The 12,662-nt window shown below is 38.2% G+C and overlaps 1 protein-coding gene across 2 annotated transcripts in view; it reads right to left on the bottom strand.

Moving 5' to 3' along the window:
* The window catches only part of LOC122874137 (phospholipid-transporting ATPase ABCA1-like), a 41,497-nt gene extending 37,736 nt beyond the window's left edge, over positions 1 to 3,761 (bottom strand). For both annotated transcript variants that reach the window (XM_044191759.1, XM_044191760.1), the window contains exon 1: positions 3,558 to 3,761. The gene's annotated coding sequence lies outside the window, so the exon portion shown is untranslated. The remainder of the gene's footprint in view (positions 1 to 3,557) is intronic.
* Positions 3,762 to 12,662: the final 8,901 nt, after the last annotated feature.

Below are 12,662 nucleotides of genomic sequence, written 5' to 3'. Positions count from 1 at the left end.
CCCCACGCCATCCCCATTGTTCAATCCAAACAAAACAACCCACTGATTAAACAGCATTAGTGGGTTTACTCAAAGTAATTCAATAAACAAGATACACTTTTACATTTATTTTTTGCTAGACACTTGGGCTTTGTCAGATTTCCGAAATGGCATGTGATTCATCTTGTATGTAAACGTGTGTGGGGCACACACTTCTTCATGCCTATTTGCTTATTCTATTTGCGGATTCAAAAGTCCTTGGATTTGTGTCAGACTTGTTTTATGCAACATGCTTGGATCAGACTACCAACTCATTTAGACAACAAACTCCAAGAAGAGAACCAAAACACACCAAATATTTATTGCAGTTTTGTGGTTTTGTGTTTCTTTTTGCACGTAGAAGAATTACTTTGCTACCTGGACAGTAAGTAAAACCTGGAAGCACCACAAATCAGAGACATGGAGTTATCAGGAGTTATCCAGCTAATTTTGTAATCCTGTTTTCTGAGACAGAAACCTAGCCACTGAAGACTGAGACCCTTAACTCCTGTATTAAGGTCATCGTGGTTTAGAGCCCATGAGGAAACTATAGGTCAGATCTTAAATATACAGCATTTATGCAATTTAAAGAAGAGAACTTCTCTTCTGTTCTGTTTGTATAATAACAAACTTTTAACAATATTTTTCATATTCACAAAGAACTAATTACGATAAATACTCTATAGGCACAATGGGTAAGTCCCTCTCTAAAGTCCATACAATATTTTACAACGGGTATTACTATTATTAATGCTGCTGCCTCATTTTTGTGGCTGTTACTTCAAGTTTGATGGTTAACTTGGAGTTGAAGTTGGAAAACTTCAGAGAAAGGATCAAGGCCATCCTGTTTATTATGTTGAATGTCCTTTATACAGGATAAAGCTGATTGGATGTCATAGAGAGTGGAACGACAGCACAACCATGTCAAGGACACGGTGATGTTCAAACATGATAGTCTCCACTGATCATTTGCTTATGGGCTGAAAAACGCCTTGCCCTAATCAAATCATTAATCCAGTTTTCGATGGTTTTACACCACATTTTCTCTAATGCAATCATAATCACACTGGAGTCACACCTAACCACTTCCCCAGCAGTCTCCACTTAATTGCAGGGTGAAACTTATTTAAAACATCACTGCCTTCTAGCATTAAATAATTTCCAGTGGGGATGGCCAAAAAGACAACACGTTAAGCATCAACACAAAATAAAATACAATACAGATGTTAACAACATTATACTTTTTATACTAGCAACTCAGCTGTGTCGCACAACTTTTCCACAGTTACATGCAATTGGCTGTATTAAGTAAATCCACTGGAATGTATGAAATGTTGCAATAAAAACCGGACAGGAACTTTGGGATCAACAAACAACACAGTGACCAGTGTACAAAATCTGCTCTATTGGTACATCGGTTTCCTCTATGAGTCACTTGATTAACTGGCAGAGCAGCACTCAATGCACATATTTAACCGTTTCATTAAGAAACAATGTAAAATACCTCCTGTAAACTTACTCAAAGACACATAATTTAAAACAAACAGATATTCACTGACAACACAACTGACCATTTGATTGAAAAAAATAATTGCAAAAGCAGATCAGTTGATTTGAGAAAGACACGATATGAAATCCTTAAACAACTATAAAAACAACATTAATGCCTATATTGCTGTGGGCTTAAAGACAAAAATCAGCACAGGCTTGTCCTTAGTCACAGATTAACATCTTCTTTGCTATGCAATGTTTTTTTTTTCTCTGAATGTATTGCACTACACTACAGCACAAATCCTATGAGGGGGGAAAAACACCACCTAACATTCCCATATTGTTGTCTGCAATGTTGCTGTATGTGTGGGTGGATGAGAACAATGTATACAATTTACACCTTCGCCACATTTAGCACACATTGAATGGATGTGTTTTCTTCTTTCCTCCTTATTATAGCGCAACCTTTCGCTATCAATTTTCATTACTGAAAGAAATAGTTTCTCTAAAACTCTCCCACCTTCATTTGGGGATTGAAGCCTTGACAGAACACCATGTTTACAAGTTTATTACCCATTAAAATACCTCATTTTCATCTAACTTGCATCAGCTTGATTCTACTGATGTTTTCTCTAATCATACTATCTGGAGTCGTTTTTGAAGAGTTTACCCTCCATGAATTGTCTGATTTTGGTAAACACTGTGGTGAAAACACATCGTGTGCAGAGAGAAGAGGGGCTCTCCGCTGAGTGTTGATCAGCCCAAATGGTGCAGAGCCAGGGCGCCTCTAGTGGCACACACAAACATCTCATTTTTTATACTTGTTTACCATCAACCCTCGCTCACGTGTTATAACACACTCATACAGGATTTTTTTTCTCAACTCCATTATCTTCATTGTTTTCCGAAAACACTTGACAGATCATTCAAAATGGAAAACATATCAAAAGAAAGACAGTTTATGTTTTCAATGACGAAGAAGAAGACGCTATAAGACCGTCGATGCAAGAATGAAACATTTTTGCTTCTTCAAACCACGAATGAACACAGAAAGCAAATGCATTTTGTCGACGTTGCACCATCACTGCAGACATGCACATGAATAAAATCTCTAAAAACAATACATTCCTGCGCTGACTCGAACACATTGTAAAAAAAAACCAACAAGAAAAATGAAAGAAACGAAAAACAAGTTACTGTTAATTGTCATAAAAGGGCATATTTTTCACTGCGACTCAATGTCAACATTATGAGTGTCAAAATCTATCATCTGAATGACTGACTGACTCTTCAGCTTGTGTTTCATTGTTCTATTAAAATGAGGTTACTGTCGGTCATTCGGCTTCGCGATGCTGACCCAAAGCAGCGTCAAGCCGGCCAAAATGAGACTACAAGTACGATCAATGTGCTTTCAGCATTAAACTGCAACAAAAATACTTGCCATTAGGTACTGATATGCCCTTCTGTAATCTTAAAAGATAACTGTGCCGTGGATTTTAATTGAAGAACATTGATACAGAGAAAGTGGACATATACTTTCTACTTCTCACTCTCTTATATTTTGTATCAAATAAAGACGTTGCCACAAAGGGGCTTTTATTTTTGAAATAGCTCACCGGAAGCCCTGCGTCTGACTGTAGCTAACTTGACACTGGTCCTATTCACAGACGGTCGAAGAGGATACTACTTGATAAAAGATCAAAAACCCAGCAATGACAATACTTGTCCCTTTTTTCACTTACATTGCCTTAAACTTATAACGTCAATTCAGTACATTGCTATTCTTGTTTAACTTTGCAACGTTAAAATGAAAAAAAAAAACACTCTCCGCTAATAATTATCAGGTATCAATTAGCATTCAAGACCAAAATTATTTTTGTTTTTGACGTTTAATAACTCAAAGCCAGAAAGAGAAAATTAAGCTGACAATAGAAACAGAAATAGTGATGTGAAAAGATGTTTTAACTGTAACACGGTGGCATTCATCCCTTTGTTGATCCAACAAAGAAACTCATTAATCCCCCCCAAAAAACTCCAAACTCACCGACCTTGATCCTGAACGGTGTGAATATCCACTCTTTCTATTTTCATATAGTGAAATCCCTCTTCCAGACCAAGTTATAAATGGTAGGCTACTCCTCTACTGTTGCGGGCCTCCGCTTTCCTGTGTCTCAGTTTCTGACAAAACCTATTTTTTTTCCTCCAGCAGGCTTTTATAGCGCTGCTCGATGCGGAGCAGAGCAGAAGAGAGCAGCAGCGGAGGTAACTAACGGTCACTGTTTGATGCTGCTCCCATATAAGGCAAGCACGTGCGGAGTCAAAACATCTCTTAAAGGGCCAGCGACACCTCAACACCTCATCAATCCACTGTTCTGCTTTTCAATTATTGTCAAGCTCAAGCAGGTTGCAGCGAAATATTAAATTACTAATAATAATAGACTAGAACTACTACTACTTAATATAACAATATCCAACATTATCATTATAACCATATGAAAACTTAAATATTCAGGATAGATAGAGAGATAATAACTACAATAAAAGCTGAGAATAGAGCCTAAAAGAATTGATCATAATCTTTACATTTTCTCTAACATATACAGTGTACAATGATAATGCCCAATAAAATACTGTAGTAGTGGAAATCAACAAATGTTATATGCTGTAAAGTAGGGTGCAGATGCAGGATTGTCCCTGGATATTAAAATAGAGTTAACTGTACACACACACGCACACATACACACAGAGGTAAGTGCAAAAAATAATGAATTGTTGAACATAGTTGAAATGAACATAGTTTCTGTTTAACTTGAAAATACTATGAATATAGTAGCCTAAATAATTTGCATGGTAATCTCCTGAAATACTTCTGGGTTTTCAGACTGCAAACTGTTACACACATCATTGTTGTCTCTCCAAGTCTCTATGCAAACCTCTCTGGAATCAAGTGTCACCGTGCTGACAGCCTTCTCCTCTTTCTTCTTCCTAAAACCCTTTGCCGTAGGTGAGTGTGAATCTGGTTGTCTATCTGTATGTGTGCGTTAGCCCTGTGACAGACTGGCAACCTTGGAGTACCCTGCCTCATATCCAATGGGATATTCTCCAGCCTTCCATGACCCTGAACAGGATAAGGGGCTTAGAAAATGGATGGATAGATGTTAAACTTTTGCAATTGCTTCATTTGCACTTTCTGCTTTCATCCATCAAACCTAGACTCAGACTACAGCAGGGCAAGTTAAGCAGGCCACTTGCCACAATATATACAGTGGTGTGAAAAAGTCTTTGCCCCCTTCCTGATTTCTTATTTTTTGCATGTTTGTCACACTTAAATGTTTCAGTTCATCAAACAAATTTAAATATTAGTCAAAGATAACACAAGTAAACACAAAATGCAGTTTTTAAATGAAGGTTGTTATTATTAAGAGAAAACAAAATCCAAACCTACATGGCCCTGTGTGAAAAAGTGATTGCCCCACCTGTTAAAACATAACTTAATTGTGGTTTATCACACTTGAGTTCAGTTTCTCTAGCCACACCCAGGCCTGATTACTGTCACACCTGTTCTCAATCAAGAAATCACTTAAATAGGACCTGCCTGACAAAGTGAAGTAGATCAAAAGATCTTCAAAAGCCAGACATCATGCCGAGATCCAAAGAAATTCAGGAACAAATGAGAAAGAAAGTAACTGATATCTATCAGACTGGAAAAGGTTATGAAGCCATTTCTAAAGCTTTGGGACTCCAGCAAACCACAGTGAGAGTCATTATCCACAAATGGCGAAAACATGGAACAGTGGTGAACCTTCCCAGGAGTGGCCGGCCGACCGACCAAAATTACCCCAAGAGCGCAGCGACGACTCATCCAAGAGGTCACAAAAGACCCCACAACAACATCCAAAGAACTGCAGGCCTCACTTACCTCAGTTAAGGTCAGTGTTCATGACTCCGCCATAAGAAAGAGACTGGGCAAAAATGGCCTGCATGGGAGAGTTCCAAGATGAAAACCACTGCTGAGCAAAAAGAACACTAATGCTCGTCTAATTTTTGCCAGAAAACATCTTGATGATCCCCAAGACTTTTGGGAAAATACTCTGTGGACTGACGAGACAAAAGTTAAACTTCTTGGAAGGTGTGTGTCCCATTACATCTGGTGTAAAAGTAACACCGGATTTCAGAAAAAGAACATCATACCAACAGTAAAATATGGTGGTGGTAGTGTGATGGTCTGGGGTTGTTTTGCTGCTTCAGGACCTGGAAGACTTGCTGTGATAAATAGAACCATGAATTCTGCTGTCTACCAAAAACTCCTGAAGGAGAATGTCCGGCCATCTGTTCGTGACCTCAAGCTGAAGCGAACTTGGGTTCTGCAGCAGGACAATGATCCAAACACACCAGCAAGATGCTGTGGCATGACCTTAAAAAGGCAGTTCATGCTCTAAAAGCCTCCACAGCGCTGTAAAAGACTCATTGCAAGTTATCGCAAATGCTTGATTGCAGCCACTTATTAGGTTTAGGGGGTAATCACTATTTTACACAGAAACAGTAAACCATGTAGGTTTGGATTTTGTTTTCCCTTAATAATAACCTTCATTTAAAAACTGCATTTTGTGTTTACTTGTGTTATCTTTGACTAATATTTAAATTTGTTTGATGATCCGAAACATTTAAGTGTGACAAACATGCCAAAATATCAAAGAAATCAGGAAGGGGGCAAACACTTTTTCACACCACTGTACATACAGTTCAGCAATACATATTTGCAACATGCACTGATTTGGATAAGAAACTGTATTATTTTCTTTTACAGTGGTTGCAATAAAATAATTCAAAGTTGCTGTTTCTTCTGCTGTTTGCACTCAAAGGTAACATTTTCTCTCTGCAAGTATCTTATCAAGTGGACAGTTTTCCAGTGGATTTACAGTCAGTTTGTTTACAATATTTCTTGTGAAGGCGAGAGTGATTTTTGCAAAGCTAGGTAGTAAGAGAGTAGACCCCCAAAATTTTATCCCAAGAATCCCTAATAGATTGATGTGATGTTTGTTGTCACTGATGTCTATAACTGTACTGTAAAACTTTCTTCACTGATACAACTGAAACATGTGATTAGAACTAGCACTTAGCACTGTTATTTTTAACCCCCCATCACTTCATGTTCTTGTTCTTGCTGCTGCGGTGACTCAGTGTCAGTCCTGTAGTCATAATACTCATGTTTCATGTGCCCTTCTGTTGATTGACTGTATGATTAAACAACTAATTTCATCAATTGAAGTCAAATGAAAGTATTTCTTATTTTGTCAGAAACCAATAAGTAGGTTGAGAGTGAATGTGCTTCAATTTGACAATTACATTCACTTTGAATGAAATGAAAGCCCCCTGAAACACCAGGCTTTATATGAAACTTGAACATTCACGGCAACTTTTCAGAGAATTAAGAAGAATTCATATAACCAGCATTGCAGTACAAGTGTTTTCCTGTATAAAGTTAAAATGCACTCTGTTATCCACCGTCTTGTTGCCTGCTCACTGAATGTGTGCCAAAGACTTTTAGCATGTGCCACTGGGTAACTGGGCCGCTCTATCGTCCAACAACATTCTGTTCAGGTTAAACATAACTGAAAGGTGGTCTGAAGAAGGATCTTGTTAGTATAAATTTACAAGAAGCATTTTCCCTTCATAACAATGGAGAGGGAACAACTGCATAACTAACATTCCTTGTGTTACACTTTAAGAATGACATACTCCTCTCCACCATTTTATATACCTTACATTATGACCCTGCACTGCATATTGTAAGGAGAAACACATTTACAAAAAATTAAAAGAGCAGCGTTTCCACTTAACACCATTTGTTTACTGGTTAGCGTTTGTTGATGTTTGAGGAAAGCTGCAGGAGCCTGATGTACAGTCCAGGCTTTCTAATGTACGAAGAACATGACAACCATCTGGCAGTGATTATCTGGCCTTGTGTGCCTCCTCTGCCTTTTATTCTGTTCTCTTTGCTTAAGGGTGCAATTAGGTTAAATATAACACAGGTGATGGTGGACAGCTAAATTGTTCTTTTTCCTTTCCTTTTTCACTTAAATCTGGAGATAACAAGTGGGGATAGTTTACATTATGGAAAAAGAAAGGTGCTTAAATTGAATGGCAATTAAAACATCCTACCACTTCCACTCTATTGTAGTAGTCTATTCTAATATATGTTCTCAACATAGACATTTTCCTGCTTTCCTCAGGAAAGTTGAATGGTCAGATTTTCCTGAAATTATCAAACAAGAGTATTAATTGTTCCGCTCAAATACCATAGAGCACATATTCTTTGATACATTGCAACGAGTGTTGACGGTGTAAACTGCAGAATCTGTCATTACTCTTTGAAGTTTCAGCTGATTTTGGCACAGGGGGTCCTGTCTGGCTCTGGCAGCTGAAATAAGATGAAACAAAGTGTAGGACAAGATAAACATGGGTCATTTAGAAACCTTTTCTCCTCCACTGTGGATAGAGTACCTTGATGTCTGCCAGTATGGGGTCTCATTAAAACAGGATCCTCAATCAGAGTGATTAGTCATTTAATCCATCAAAGAAGCTCCAGAACTGTCTGCATGGATGACGATGGATTATAATCATCCAAGATGACTGAATTATACAATAGAAGAAGAAGAAGAATTCAGGGTAACTGAGGACAAGTGAAGCTGCTGTGACTTTCAAAGTGTTGAATTGTAGTCATGACCCACTGAAAATAATGAGCTTGACAAAACAATTACTGATGTAGAAATGGCTACATATTACAAAGACTGACATATAAATGAATTCTAATATGAAACTCACAAAGTATTTAAAGTATGAGTTTATGGACTTTTCTGAGAGGTTACATGGGTTTGGTGAGTGTGAAAGAATATTTCTAAGGGCCAGGCTATTTTCTATGAAGCCTGGAGTTTCTTAGAACATTTATAGACCTCAATGGTTAAATCTAATCAGCTAGGTAATTGGTTAATTTAGAAAGCCATTTACAAAGAGACTGATTACATTTGCTCTTAAATTATGCAATTCAAAAGGGAATAAAAAGTGATGAAATAATCATGAAATGTGCCATTTAATATATTTACATGATAAATAAATGAATGCCTTTCAAATGGATTAAAAATAAAAAAACGATTAAGAGTAAAGTTAGAACAATGTAACAATTCATTGATTCCTGGAGAGGGAAACAGCTTTTGCCTATTGCCACCTCCTGTCCTTTCAGAGGGTCAGAGGTCACTGTCAGCTACAGAGCAGCTCGCAGGAGCTAACAGGCAAATCACTGTCTTGTTCTAGGACATTTGAGGACACTAAACTGCAAGAATGAAATTGACCAAGAATCAAATGACAGATTCCAAACATTGTGTACAAGTACAAGGTGTTCCAGTTGAGGACAAAAGTTGGACATGAGGAATGAAGGCAACAATCATCCATTTTCATCAAATTATACTGGAGGGATAGAGAAAAATGTGTGGTAATAAAGTCAGTTTTGTTGAAAATTGACAAAAATCTCTCTTGTCTTTTGTAGAGAGTTCAGCGGTTCACATCTCATTCATTGTGATTATGTGTAGTAAACTGTCAGGTGCAGTTATTCCCACTGACTAGAGAACAATGGTTTGTTATGGCTGGCACAGCGTGAGGTAGCTTACACGCTCAGGACTGATGGGATCACTAGTCTATAACCCACTTAGGATGTTAAAACACTCCTGGGATGCCTTTGGGGTTGTGGCTGCAAGGGTATGAAAATGAAGACTGGAGTGTTCAAAACTTCAGCGTCTTTATTGATACACGTGCAGCAGCATGCAACGTTAGAGTAAGTTCCACCAAGTGGGCTGCATGACTCTCAGGGAGAAGAAACACCTTTTGTACACATAAAGGAACTAAGTAGAATGCAGGAAACTGGAACTGTGACTGCCTAAAGGAGGATTTGTGAAGTATATAGTGTAATTTGACTGTTTCAAAGATTTAAAGATATGTGGAACTCATGGTGATTTGGGTAAGGGACATACAGTCAGTAGGTGGTGAGCAATGAGCAATTATTGTCTTTCACCAATATCAGCTGTACATTCATGTTATGTATCAGTCTAAGAATAATTTCAGATCAGACTTAAAAGGATCAACACAACTGCAATCACGTGTAAAGGTTAGAAAAGAAATAAGGGAATGTTTGATCACTGAGCTGCGATGTGTGCTAATTATCAAGACGCCGTCAACCATTAAACAGCTTCATGATTTTGACATAACAAATTACAATTTTGTTGTGCATATACTAATTTTATCACAAGATAGAACAATAAACAGTATTGTCATGCGATGATATTGTCATTTTGATCAAACATTGTGTTCTTGTTATCCAAACTGGATTGTCCTTAATCTAAAAAAAATGATGGTCAGTAGATCATCCTTTGAAAAGTAGCCAGAATACAATACTATAGTTCACTCGAAAAACATGAATTTATCTCCATATTATGAAATGGAGTGTGATCATAGGAAAACAGATGTAAAAACAGTTTTGAGCATCCACGGCTGCTCTCAGCTTCTGCATAATTCCAAAATCTTTGAATTATACAGAGAACCAAGCTTGGCCAAAAGCTACAAACCAGACATCTGATGTATGTGACCGAAAGACCAATTGCTGTGTTTGAGTCTGCTGCATTCAGTCTAGTATTGACCGAGTCAAAGAAATCATAGAAAAGGTTTCAGTCGTAGTCATCTGGACACTGTTTTCCATCCGGAAGTCATTCTCAATTGGTGACCAATTGAGAATGACTTCTGGATGGGAGCCGAAACGTCTTGTTTCTGAAAACAGTGTCCAGATGACTACGACTGAAACCTTTTCTACGATAGAACACTCCTGGACGAATGAGGGACTACACCGTCTTATTTTGAGTCAAAGAAACTTTTACCTACCGCTCAAAAAGGGCCGTAATACCTACAGAATCTCTTCATAAGGCAGAGTCATTGTACAGTATATACTATGAACTGAAAAGTAGAAGCGCAACAAAATGGCCATTTGACTTTTTACTTCTATAACTTTCATTTTGAACCTAAACCAAATCATGCAATCTGTTTGTGTCATGACGTTTTTATAACACTTATAGGGGGATAAATAAAGGTAACACTAGCACATCTGTCTTCCTGTAAACTGTTCTTGGAACTGTGTGTAAATGCATTGAAAGCAATGAAAAACCGGAGTCAGATTCCTTGTATGTGTACTCACATGTGGCCAATAAAGCTGATTCTGATTCTCATTTTGCTGGAGGATCCATTGGAACCAATTCAAAGGACCCTTGAGAATCACTGACTAAGTCTTTTTTTATTGAGAGACTTGTCTGTGTACAATAAGGGATATGAGAAAATGGTGCACAGAGGGACTTATATGAGCAGAGAGGGTACGGTGACGGACCTGTATACTCTTTCTAGAAGAAACAGGGCTTCTAAGTATCTTAGCAATAATGACCTTTGCTCATTGACAACACAGTTTGTATTTTGAGTTTTAGAATTAGGGCTCAGAGTAAATACAAACATTTCTGCCCTGAAATATAACAGCCTGTTGATTCACTTGTCTTATTCAGCTGAAAATATCTATTGATCACTCCACCCTAAATTTTTTGTTGTAGGGAAGCATTTACTGTGGCTCGCCTTGAATGGCTGAATCATTTTCTGGTTTCATTCTTAGAACGGGAACACAAACGGAAAAAAAGGTGTATCAGCTTCCTCATTTTCATTTTGACCGATAGTAACCCCGGACAGAACTGCGGCGAAGGATTCACAACGGTATTCTTTGTAGGAATAAATTAAGCTGCAACATGTCTCAGTTTTCCACTTGTGATGTCCGTTGTCGAGCCCATAAAACTGCGTGCTGCATAGATATATCATCCACACTATGGTAAAAAAAAAAAAAAACCAACCTAACAGGCATATGTGCATGATGCAGGTGCAGACATGCCTATATAGTTTATAACAGGATGAGAGGAAGAAGAGGAGGAGAATGGAAGGTTTGTCCGATTGTAACCCCAGCACAGAGAATGAAGGAGGAGGAGAGGTTTGTCCGATAGTAACCCCAGCACAGAGTGATGAAGGAAAGCAGTATAGGAGGGGGGTGGTTGCCTATATTTATCTCTGCACTGCAAAAATGTGTCACATCTGTCTGGTATACTGAAAAAAATGGCTGGTTGTCCTCAAAATGCATCTGTTTTTTGGAACCAGTGCCGCATCAGCTTTTCAGATGAAGGCGTATGCGGAAAAAGAGCACGCGATTTCATTTTTTAAAATCTGTAATTAATGTTGCAGTGAGCATCGAATGAACTGATGGGAAACATTTCTCGAAGATGCCATGACACTGATACATGATAGGCTGCAGGAATTCTGTGTTAGATAAACATTGGTTTGGGTCTCTCATCCTGCTTGCAACGTCGGCACTTTTGTTGCCTTCAGGTGCTGTCGGAAATATTGCAGATGCAAATGAACGACAATTGATCAAGAAAACAGTGGATTAATCAGCCACGTATTGAAAAAAATGGACAAAACACTGGTCTTAATTACAATAACATCATGTTATACTTAACTTGAACTCACTAGCCCGCAGGCTAGGTCTGTGTTTTAATCGTGTGGCATTTTCTGTTGACCACTGATGATCACTTTTTGACTTTCAGTTGTCAGGCAGTTTTATTTTCAAATAAATGTAGTACAATACAATTTCAATTACTTGCTCGATCTCCCTCTCATCTCCAAATACTGGCTTTCTCCATACATAATTCATTTATTTGTAGGTTTTGTGGTTGCACATGGAAGTCAGTGTATTCGCCAATACATCACAGTTAATTCAAGTTAAGAGCTCGCTCTGCGTGACTTTTTGTGTGTGTAATAAAATAGTCTAATCATATGTTGATTATTGTCATTATTTATTCTGACCAGAACCATTAAAATTATCTTACAAGTCTTACATTAAGCCTGGCAACTTGGATTTACGAGCTTTTGGAGGAGCGCGTGAATCCATCGTGGTTTGACCGCTCGTTACCTCGTGCTGCAGCCTTCAGAGAACTGGGTGAAAGGGGAATGATGTCACTGCCTGGCTAAGGACGACTGAGGAGAACAATGAAGACACCGGAGCCACTGGAAATGGTTACTAGGCAGAA

The sequence above is a fragment of the Siniperca chuatsi genome, linkage group LG3 (assembly GCF_020085105.1).
Source record: "Siniperca chuatsi isolate FFG_IHB_CAS linkage group LG3, ASM2008510v1, whole genome shotgun sequence".
Classification (NCBI taxonomy): Eukaryota; Metazoa; Chordata; class Actinopteri; order Centrarchiformes; family Sinipercidae; genus Siniperca; species Siniperca chuatsi.
The sequence above is the reverse complement of the archived record's forward strand: the minus strand, read 5'-3'. Positions and strand labels throughout refer to the sequence as shown.